Source organism: Nuphar pumila, chromosome 12 (genome assembly GCF_984573655.1).
Source record: "Nuphar pumila chromosome 12, dmNupPumi1.hap1.1, whole genome shotgun sequence".
Classification (NCBI taxonomy): domain Eukaryota; kingdom Viridiplantae; phylum Streptophyta; class Magnoliopsida; order Nymphaeales; family Nymphaeaceae; genus Nuphar; species Nuphar pumila.
In genome coordinates, this window is record NC_143260.1 from 43,004,138 (window position 1) to 43,015,754 (window position 11,617).

Here is an 11,617-nt window from a genome sequence, read left to right on the forward strand (position 1 = left end):
GAGGAGCGGTAAGGGAATCGCATGGGCGATTTTGGAGTTGATCTCCGTTTGAACGCTCACTTATGCGCCATATATGTAATATAAGCAGAAGCCTGTGCTTTATACAGCGGCGGCGTAAAGGAAATGCATATACTATTGTTCAGGGTGTGTAACTGAACGAAATATTCTACATATATAACAAAGCAGAAGCCTTGGCATCGTTCGACGCGACGGCGTAAGTAAATACATTGCAGAAAGCAGGAGCCTTGGCATCGTTCGACGCGACGGCGTAAGTAAATGCATAATCGGAAGTGCAGTAATCGGAAGTACAGAAAGCAGGGAGCCTTGGCATCATACGACGCGACGGCAAAGGTAAATTACATGGCCTGTGCGATATAAGACGCGTCGGCAGTATCAGCAGATATACACCTAGATCTGTATCCAACGATAGTTACGAGGCGAGCGAGTGAACACCGAAGTGTCCTAGAGGGCTCAACCAAGAACTAGGGTGAGATACTATTTTGAAGAACGCATATACTGCGTATTCGAACATATATATCCGACGATAGTTACGATGCGAGCGCGTGAACACCGAAGTGTCCTAGAGGGCTCAACCAAGAACTAAAGCAAGATACTACTTCAGAAAGTATATGCTATATACAAACAATCAAATACTTGAGAGAGATGGTTTAATGAAGCGAACTTACTTCAAATCGTGGAAGAAACGGCTCCGGGTTGCTTCTTTGGCTTCGAGCCTTCCTTCGAGAGGTCAGACTAAGTCAGATGAAGCTGACTTAGTTGAGAAAGAGGTAGAGTAGGTCAAGCTACTCAACCTAAGTGGTTTGAACCAAACAGGGTTCGATCCAAGTCAACTGGGTTCAGCAGGTTCGAACTCAGCTCAAGTAGGCTAAGTCTGGGTTCAGAAATCCAAACCGGAATCTGGACCAAAAAGGACTTTGACTTTGACTTTAAACCCAACTAGGTTCAAGTCAAGTCAACTGGGTTTGGACCAGGTCAAGTGGGTTCAGACCCAAGTCAGGTGGGTTAGGACCAGGTCAGGCAGGCTCAGACCAGGTCAGGTGGGCTCAGGTGGGCTAGGCTAGGTAGGGGAGGTTTAGGAGAGAGAGAGAAGGCAAGAGAGAGAGGGGGGGTCGATTTTTATGAGAAGAGAGAGAGTGGGGAGGGCTATTTATAGCCCAAGCCCACCTCCTCTTGGGTTTTCTCATGCCCAAACTACCCCCTTGGCTTCTTTTTAATTCCAAGAGGTTCCTTGGTGTGGGGCCCACTTGGATATTCCATGGGATATTTTTGTGGGTCCCACCAGATATTTTCTGAGGAATATTTCTGTGGGTCCCACCAATATTTCCGTGGGTCCCGCAAGAATTTCGGGTTTCCGGCGATTTTTTCCGAAAAATTCTGAGTACGCCATTTTCTTCGTATTGACGTAACTAAGAAAGTTGGCTCGTACGAATCTATTGATTTCGTTTAGTTAGGAAGTTATGGCTTCCCGAGTGTTTGAGCATATATTCGCGATTCGACGAATATCCTAAGTATAACTGGCTCGCAGGAATTGATTCGTTTCGCATTCTGAGAAGAAATGCTATTTTTACCGGTAAATGCCTCATGAATTTTATTCAGATATTTTCTGAAAAATTGCGGGTCTTACATCATTACCCCCTTAAAGGAATTTCGTCCGCGAAATTCAGCTAAGAGTACACGGTGAAGAGTTCAGGATATTTATCCCGCATATCCGATTCGGGCTCCCAAGTGCAATCATCGACTCCGTGATGTTGCCATCTTACTTTGACAAGTGGAATGACCTTTGTCCTTAGCACTTGCTCCCGTCGGTCCATGATCTCTACTGGCCTTTCTTCCACCGTCATATCCTCCTGGATGTCAATATCTTCATGTTGGATGACGTGGGAAGGGTCGTGAACGTATTTTCTAAGCATTGACACATGAAATACATTGTGTATCTGTGTATACTGCGGTGGCAATGCTACTCTGTAGGCGGTCTCTCCTATCCGGCTCAAAACCTCGAAGGGACCAACGAATCTGGGGCTGAGCTTCCCCTTCTTTCCGAAACGAAACACACTCTTGGTTGGGGAGACCTTGATAAAAACCTTATCTCCAACCGCAAAAGCGAGTTCCCTACGCCGCTGATCGGCGTAGCTCTTCTGTCGACTCTGAGCAGCCAGTAGCTTCTTTCTGATCATGTGGACCTGCTCAGTGTAATGCTGTAACACAATGGGCGAGTCCAAGGTTCGCTCACCCACTTCACCCCAATGGATCGGTGATCTACAGGGTCGTCCATACAAGGCTTCATACGGCGCCATCCCAATGCTAGCGTGGTGGCTATTATTATAAGCAAATTCAGCCAACGCTAGGTGGGAATCCCAATCACCTTTCCATTCCAGCATACAGGCTCTTAGCATATCTTCAAGAGTCTGTATGGTTCGTTCTGATTGCCCATCTGTTTGGGGATGGAATGCTGTACTGAACTTGAGTTTCGTCCCCAGGGCTCTCTGAAGCTGCTCCCAAAAGTGAGAGGTGAACTTCGGGTCACGATCGGATATGATCGAAATCGGCACTCCATGGAGTCTAACGATTTCCCGAATGTAGATCTCTGCCAATCGTTCAGTTGAGTATCGAGTGTTGATTGGCAGGAAGTGAGCAGACTTGGTGAGTCTGTCTACGATCACCCATATTGAGTCATGTTGTCTCTTGGACCGAGGCAATCCAACGATGAAATCCATCGTAATGCCCTCCCATTTCCATTCTGGAATCTCGATCCGTTGCATTTTTCCACCAGGTCGTTGATGCTCAATTTTTACTTGCTGGCAGATTAAACACCTTGAGACAAATGTAGCCACATCCCGTTTCATACCCCTCCACCAGTACTTTCTCTGTAAGTCCCGAAACATTTTCGTACCCCCAGGGTGAATGGTGTACTTGCTGTTATGAGCCTCTTGGAGTACTTCTTGTCTTAGCTCAGGGTTATTTGGAACCCAAATTCTCTCTTCCATCCATATTCCTCCATCTTCTTTCAAATGAAAGAAAGTATCATCTTTTTCAGCACGAGCTTTTAATTCCAAGTACTGGGGATCCTTGAACTGTTCGGCTACGATGCGATCGAGGAACTCAATGTGGATCGTCAAACATGACATTTGGATTCTACCTGAATCAGCCAAAAATGGCTTCCACTTGACGAAATCCTCCATCAACTTCCATTGTCCGGTTAGGCTGGCCAGAGTGCCAACAGTCTTGCGACTAAGGGCATCTGCTACAACATTCGCCTTTCCAGGGTGATAGGAAAGCGTGAATTCATAGTCTTTGAGGAATTCCAGCCATCGCCGTTGCCGCATATTGAGTTCTTTTTGAGAAAAGAGGTATTTTAGGCTTTTATGGTCCGACATGACCTCAAATTTCTCTCCATACAGGTAGTGTCGCCAGATTTTAAGCGCGAATACTACCGCGGCAAGCTCCAGATCGTGGGTTGGATAGTTTTTCTCATGAATTCTTAACTGACGGGATGCATAGGCGATTACTTTGCCATGCTGCATCAATACACAACCCAGACCCGTTCCCGAGGCATCGGTATAAGCAATGAAGCCTCCCTGACCAGAAGGTAAGGTAAGGACAGGGGCAGTGGTAAGCCTCTGTTTGAGAACCTCAAAGCACTCCTTACACTGGTCAGTCCATTCGAACTTGACTCCCTTTTTCAATAATTTTGTCATCGGTACGGCGATTCGGGAGAAGTCGTGTATGAACTTCCGATAATATCCGGCAAGTCCAAGGAAGCTGCGGACCTCAGTGATATTTTCTGGCTGCTTCCAGTCTATCACAGCTTCGACCTTCGCAGGATCTACTGCGATTCCATCTTTGGAGATCACATGGCCAAGGAACATTACTTTGTCTAGCCAGAATTCACATTTTGAAAACTTGGCATATAACTGATTATCTTGAAGGGTTTTCAAGACGATTCTCAAGTGCTCCTTGTGTTGTTCCTCATTCTCTGAATACACGAGAATGTCATCAATGAAGACGATGACAAAAGTGTCTAAGTATGGTTTGAACACTCGGTTCATCAGGTCCATAAAGACAGCAGGCGCATTTGTAAGTCCGAAGGGCATTACTACGAACTCATAATGGCCATATCTCGTTCTGAAGGCAGTCTTCGGTATATCCTCCTCCTTAACTCTGAGCTGATGGTATCCAGACCTGAGGTCGATCTTGGAGAACACTCTCGCTGTTCTGAGCTGATCGAATAAGTCCTCAATCCGAGGCAACGGGTACTTATTTTTAATGGTTGCCTGGTTAAGCATCCGATAATCGATGCATAACCGAAGGGATCCATCCTTCTTCTTTACAAATAGTACCGGGGCTCCCCATGGTGACATACTTGGTCGGATGAACCCTTGTTCCATCAGTTCTTCCAACTGACACTTCAACTCACTGAGTTCAGCTGGTGCCATACGATAAGGGGCTTTGGATATCGGCGTTGTTCCAGGTAAGGATTGAATTCCAAATTCAACCTCACGAAGTGGCGGAAGTCCTGGCAATTCCTCAGGAAACAGATCGGGAAACTCCCGCACTACTTCCAAACTCTCAAGGGGTTGGTCGTTGGATTTTTTCACCGAGAGACTCAACAGGAAGGCCACACAACCCTTCCTAAGGTATTTTTGTACCTTAAGTGCTGATATGAGCCTTTTTTGTGGAACTGGTTTGGATAACCGGTATTCCATCTTAGGTAATCCGGGTCGAGATAGAATCACTCTGCCCTCGCGGCACAGAATCTTGGCATTATTCTGAGCCAACCAATTCATTCCCAGAATGACATCGTACTGTATCATATCGATCAGGATGGCGTCAGTAGGCAAGTGTTGCCCTGCTATCTCAATATCCAAATTTTTCACACACCGAATACATTTGGTGCGTGAACCCAACGGGTTATATACTTCGATCATTTTATCAATCGGTTGCACCGAAGCGTGGAGTTGTTCGGTGAAATCGTCAGAGATAAACGTATGAGTAGCACCACAATCAAACAAGACGTAAGCTGCATGTCCATTAACAGGTACGGTGCCTTCAATCAGGTCACCATTTTCGACTTGTTCAGTCGTTACAGCATATACACGACCTGCAGCAGGCCTTTGTTCTACTCTAGGTGGGGGTCGTTGGACTTGTGTTCGTTGTGGTACTTGTTGAGAGGGTCCGGCAGATCCGGCATTCCTCCTCTGCTCATCAATAAGCTTCTTCCTGCATTGTCTTGCAATGTGGCCCACTTTGCCACAGTAGAAGCATCCACCTGTGTCACGTGGACATGGTCCTCTTGCGTGATTAACATGGCATTTTGGGCAGTTTGGGTTGAACTGCAGGTTGTTTGGAGCCATGTTCTGCCTTGGCCTTACAACTTGTTGAGTGTTGTTCCCACCTTGGAACCTTTTCTTCTGAAAGGGTTGTCGTGAACCCTGGCCACTTGGAAACATTCTCTTCTTGTTCCCACCATCAACTATGGGCCTTTTTGCTATGATCACTTTTGATCGCTCCCAATCCACTTGTATTTTTGAAGCTGCTGCCACAGCCGTTTGAAACGTTTGGGGCATGCTGGTGATAACCCGTGACCTTAGCCCTTCTCGCAGTCCATTGATGTACTTGTCGGCCCTTTCTTGGTCGGTCTCAAATAACCGGGAGCAGTACCGTTCAAGATTTTGAAATTTGGTGGTATAGTCAATCAGATTCATGCCACCCTGCTCCAATTCCAGAAACTCCATCTTCTTCTTGTTTCTGGAGTGTAATGGAAAGTAATTATCCATGAAAGCTCTCCGGAAGTCAGTCCAAGGAATGACTTCAACTTCCGAGAACTGGATAATCTTAGTGGTATCCCACCACTTCCGTGCGTTGTCTTTCAGCCGATACGTGCCAAAATTGGTTTTCTTTTCCTCTGGTACTCCCAGTACTAAGAAGGCACGTTCCGTCTCTTCGATCCAACTCTCCGCGAGCTCAGGATCGGCTCTGCCAATGAAAACTGGCGGGTCAAGCTTGAGGAACTTCTCATAAGTTACTCCTCCCAGGTGCTCGTTTCGTGGTGCGACTGGTTCTGGCCTCGTTTCACGGATGGCGGTAACCAGGTTGTTGAGTGTCTCTAACAGGAATCCTTGCGTATGAGACTCCTCGCTTGGTATGGTTCTCCTCGTCGTAGGAGCCATTTATCTATGCACACACAAGCACTTGTTTTTAGTTTCTCGATGTATATGAGGAAGTAAAAGCTTTATTTACTTAATATACATCACATTTACACAAGCATTGCCTTAAACAAAACGTCATGCCGCACTGGCAGACTTTAGGCAATGAGAAACTATATACATGAGTCTACTGACTCCAAAACATCACCAGTCTCTTTAAGACTTGGATTTCTTTGATGAAGACGAACTCCAAAAGGTCCATCTATTGCCACATGGCCTTGGTGCAGGCACTACTAGCTTTGGCTTGGGCGGCACTTCCGCACTAGCAGGCGAATACTGGGAATATATGAGAGACTCCAGTCCACTTTCCCAGTCAGCAAGATCAAGACTCTGGGAGTCTGGAATAAGGATTGGCGAACAGAAAGAATCTCCTCTTTTGTTCCTGCCATTTAAGCTCGGCATATGTGATGCCGGATGGTAGCTTGGCGAGTGATAGACTTCTGCAGGGAAGTTCAAATCAAAATCCCTCAGCCTTGGTAATTCATCAAAAGATGTTGGGGTATGGTTGCTCCCAACACTAGAGTGATGCTGTCCACTGACACGCGAAGTCTCATCCCTGAGACCCTTTGAAGCCCGCCGACCCATATCGGCGGTATATTTCCTTTGGCATTCGTTGGCGGAATGCCCATCTTCGCCACAGTATTGGCAGTCTTGGACTTCATACGGGCATATCCACTCATCGTGCATGACCTTGCAGCGATAGCAATATCCACGCGAGTCATGAGTTGCCATCTATACAAAGATGCACCCAGATCAGAACAAAAAAACATATACTTACAGTACGATATCGGTACCATGACGGATCTTGAACCAGGTTTCTCAGACTCATGCTCTGATACCAATTCTGTAACGCCCCGGATTTCCAAAACAAAGCTAAGTTGAAATTTTCATGGATTTCTTTTTTTTTTCTTTGCAGCGGAACTTAGAAAAGCTTTTAGCAGCGGAATAAGACGATAATGAGTCGTCGGTTTTAGAAAACTCCGAGCACGTTGCAGGTATGTGGCCAAGCAACTCATTGACCACCAAAGTGTTCCATTTTATCGAAAGCACATGTTTATTACAACACTACTGCTTAGAAAAACAGTGAAGGTTCAATAAAAAGGAAGCAGTACAACTCTGTCTAGAGAAACCCTGGAACTTGATGCCGCCTTGCTCCGCATATCGCCACGCAGGTTCAACACCTGAAATCCCCATTAAACGGGGTCAGAACCACTGATGGTCTGGTAAGTAGGGAAACACCTATCTATTCAACTCAAGTAAATGCATAGACCACTCAGGGTCGCAGTTCGTAATACGACGCTCAAGCCTCCATGACTTAGCGTATATCGCACAAGCCTCATCAGGGCTATGAGTTGAACATCCACGCAAGTCGTCATGACTTCGCATAAGCCTCTTCAGGGCTGTGAGTTAGAATAACCTCTCAAGTCTCTACGACTTAACCTTGACTTCCTCAGAGTCACGAATAGATGTCTAGCTCAAGCCTTTATGCTTGGCACATCCGTATCCTACGAATCTAAGGACAGCTCTCCGAGCTTCACTTAGTCGTACGGATATCAATGGGGTTCTTTCCCAATCGGTCCAGTAGTATACCGACCATGACACCTTCACAAAGGTTATGCAGGACTGACTCAACAACGTCATCCACTCATACATTCAAAGTAGCGTTGTACCTAAGCTAATGCTTTGTTTCGATAATTGCACCTCCCCCTGGGCTTAGGGGACTCATATCTGGGCGACAACGCGACGATCTGGGGGTTGATTATTCTATGTATTTTAGATACCCCAGAGGCCTGTTGACCCCATCCCCCTAGTAGGACGGTACAGCATACCGGAAGAGATCCTTACTAGGTATCCGAATGCATTCTGCTACTGCAGTAGTTGGGTTCAATCCTTAGATATTTAAGGATAACCACGACCTCCATACCTCTGAGTGACGAAGGCCATCAATGAACTCTATCAGGTTCGGGTGAAATATATGTCACTCAAGGCTGCGCCATCACCGTCTTCCTCGGTGAGAAATTTTGAAAGGGGCCTGCCGGTCTTACAATTACTTGACGAACATTGCATGCCTATATGGCAGCCTTTGAGAAGTATGTACCCGACCCCAATCAACCACACGGTTTTCACCGTGGAACAAAGGTTTTATTCATATGCATGCTTAACTCTGCTCTCGGCACTTCGGCCTTGACGAGCACTTCACCTCTTTCGGTGGAAACAACACACTCCGGCTCAGCGGCCCTTACGAGTCTGGTTGTCTGATAATTCTCAATGAGCATGCACATGACTCGATCTCTACGGATCGGCTACTCGGCGTATTTTTACGCAACGAGCTCAGGACCTCGTCAAGGCGCTACCACTACTTTGGCGCAACGGCTCTTACAAGTATGATGCCCTTGCAGGTGTCAGGGAGACGAGTCATTCTGACATCGTTCCAACAAAGGACATCATTGTGCCACTTAACTGGTTTTGGCAGCTCTTCTGCCAACCATTCTGTCAACACCTTCTCTGCTCTACCGGCAGTGGTGCGACGAACCTTTCTACATTGTAGAAGGCGTTTCATAACTGGGTAGCACTTCTGCTACGTTCTTTCTGAGCCATTCTTAGCTCCTTCAGGAATTTCAGCAGCACTTCCTCTCTTTTACGGAGAAAGCGTGCGTTTCTTTTATCCGTTTCAGCGGCATCTCCCCTCTTTGGTGGGAAATCGCTACGCTTAACTCGGGAAATGGATGCGCACCGTTGTGCGTACTTTGCATCCATCAAGGTTGCAGGAACCTTGGGCCATAGCCAGGCCATACGTAATTGATTTAGTCTTTACGTAAAGAGCATTTTGCCAAAAGGCGAAGCCTTTCCAATAGGGGCTTCATTCGTCAAGCAGAATCTTGTACGAGGAGCGGTAAGGGAATCGCATGGGCGATTTTGGAGTTGATCTCCGTTTGAACGCTCACTTATGCGCCATATATGTAATATAAGCAGAAGCCTGTGCTTTATACAGCGGCGGCGTAAAGGAAATGCATATACTATTGTTCAGGGTGTGTAACTGAACGAAATATTCTACATATATAACAAAGCAGAAGCCTTGGCATCGTTCGACGCGACGGCGTAAGTAAATACATTGCAGAAAGCAGGAGCCTTGGCATCGTTCGACGCGACGGCGTAAGTAAATGCATAATCGGAAGTGCAGTAATCGGAAGTACAGAAAGCAGGGAGCCTTGGCATCATACGACGCGACGGCAAAGGTAAATTACATGGCCTGTGCGATATAAGACGCGTCGGCAGTATCAGCAGATATACACCTAGATCTGTATCCAACGATAGTTACGAGGCGAGCGAGTGAACACCGAAGTGTCCTAGAGGGCTCAACCAAGAACTAGGGTGAGATACTATTTTGAAGAACGCATATACTGCGTATTCGAACATATATATCCGACGATAGTTACGAGGCGAGCGTGTGAACACCGAAGTGTCCTAGAGGGCTCAACCAAGAACTAAAGCAAGATACTACTTCAGAAAGTATATGCTATATACAAACAATCAAATACTTGAGAGAGATGGTTTAATGAAGCGAACTTACTTCAAATCGTGGAAGAAACGGCTCCGGGTTGCTTCTTTGGCTTCGAGCCTTCCTTCGAGAGGTCAGACTAAGTCAGATGAAGCTGACTTAGTTGAGAAAGAGGTAGAGTAGGTCAAGCTACTCAACCTAAGTGGTTTGAACCAAACAGGGTTCGATCCAAGTCAACTGGGTTCAGCAGGTTCGAACTCTGCTCAAGTAGGCTAAGTCTGGGTTCAGAAATCCAAACCGGAATCTGGACCAAAAAGGACTTTGACTTTGACTTTAAACCCAACTAGGTTCAAGTCAAGTCAACTGGGTTTGGACCAGGTCAAGTGGGTTCAGACCCAAGTCAGGTGGGTTAGGACCAGGTCAGGCAGGCTCAGGCTAAGTCAGGCAGGCTCAGACCAGGTCAGGTGGGCTCAGGTGGGCTAGGCTAGGTAGGGGAGGTTTAGGAGAGAGAGAGAAGGCAAGAGAGAGAGGGGGGGTCGATTTTTATGAGAAGAGAGAGAGTGGGGAGGGCTATTTATAGCCCAAGCCCACCTCCTCTTGGGTTTTCTCATGCCCAAACTACCCCCTTGGCTTCTTTTTAATTCCAAGAGGTTCCTTGGTGTGGGGCCCACTTGGATATTCCATGGGATATTTTTGTGGGTCCCACCAGATATTTTCTGAGGAATATTTCTATGGGTCCCACCAATATTTCCGTGGGTCCCGCAAGAATTTCGGGTTTTCGGCGATTTTTTCCGAAAAATTCTGAGTACGCCATTTTCTTCGTATTGACGTAACTAAGAAAGTTGGCTCGTACGAATCTATTGATTTCGTTTAGTTAGGAAGTTATGGCTTCCCGAGTGTTTGAGCATATATTCGCGATTCGACGAATATCCTAAGTATAACTGGCTCGCAGGAATTGATTCGTTTCGCATTCTGAGAAGAAATGCTATTTTTACCGGTAAATGCCTCATGAATTTTATTCAGATATTTTCTGAAAAATTGCGGGTCTTACATCGGATGTCATCCCATTTTCCAATAAATCAACAAAGGCAGCAACAGGAACTGCCAAGCTAGTTCCCAGGATCCCAAAGCGCTTCATCAAGGCAGCTTCGAAGAAAGAAGAGGCTTCAGGGTCAATTCAGAAGCCAATTACTGCATTATCCAACATCTCTATCTTGGACCTGACCCACGCTTCATCTGAGCACCAACAAGTGCTAGAAGATCTTCTTAGAAAGATCAAAGTCAAGCCTAGCACGACCCCGCAAGATATGGCTCAGATTGTCAATCAGGCCATGACGAATGCACCAATCACTTTTTCTTATGAGGATTTGCCAAAGCCTCATTCGTTTCATAACAACGCCCTATACATAGTAGTGCGGACCAGGGGCATGACAGTCCCTCATGTGCTCGTTAATGGAGGCAGCAGCCTCAATATCTGTCCAGAGATGACGGCCAAGGCATTGGGCCTAAAAGAAGAGGAATGCACCCCAGATCCGATCACTATCTACGGTTTTGATAACCATGGGCAGACAGCCAAGGGGAAGATATTTCTCGAGATCTTCATCAACTATTCGGTGCATACTGTACTCTTCCATGTAGTGAATGTGCCACCTACATACAATTTGCTCCTCGGACGCACTTGGATCCACAATGCCAATGCGGTCCCATCAACCCTGCACCAGTGCATCAAATGGTCGAAGGGGGGCATGATCACCACGGTCCTAGGAGAGGATCCAGAAGAACGACTTCCGCAGCCGATGATTCCCCGTCCCACTTTCACTGCCGACATCCCAAGCATTAGGGAAGTCGACGAGATCAATCTGAGTGAAAGCCTGGATATGCTGAATCTGAAGGA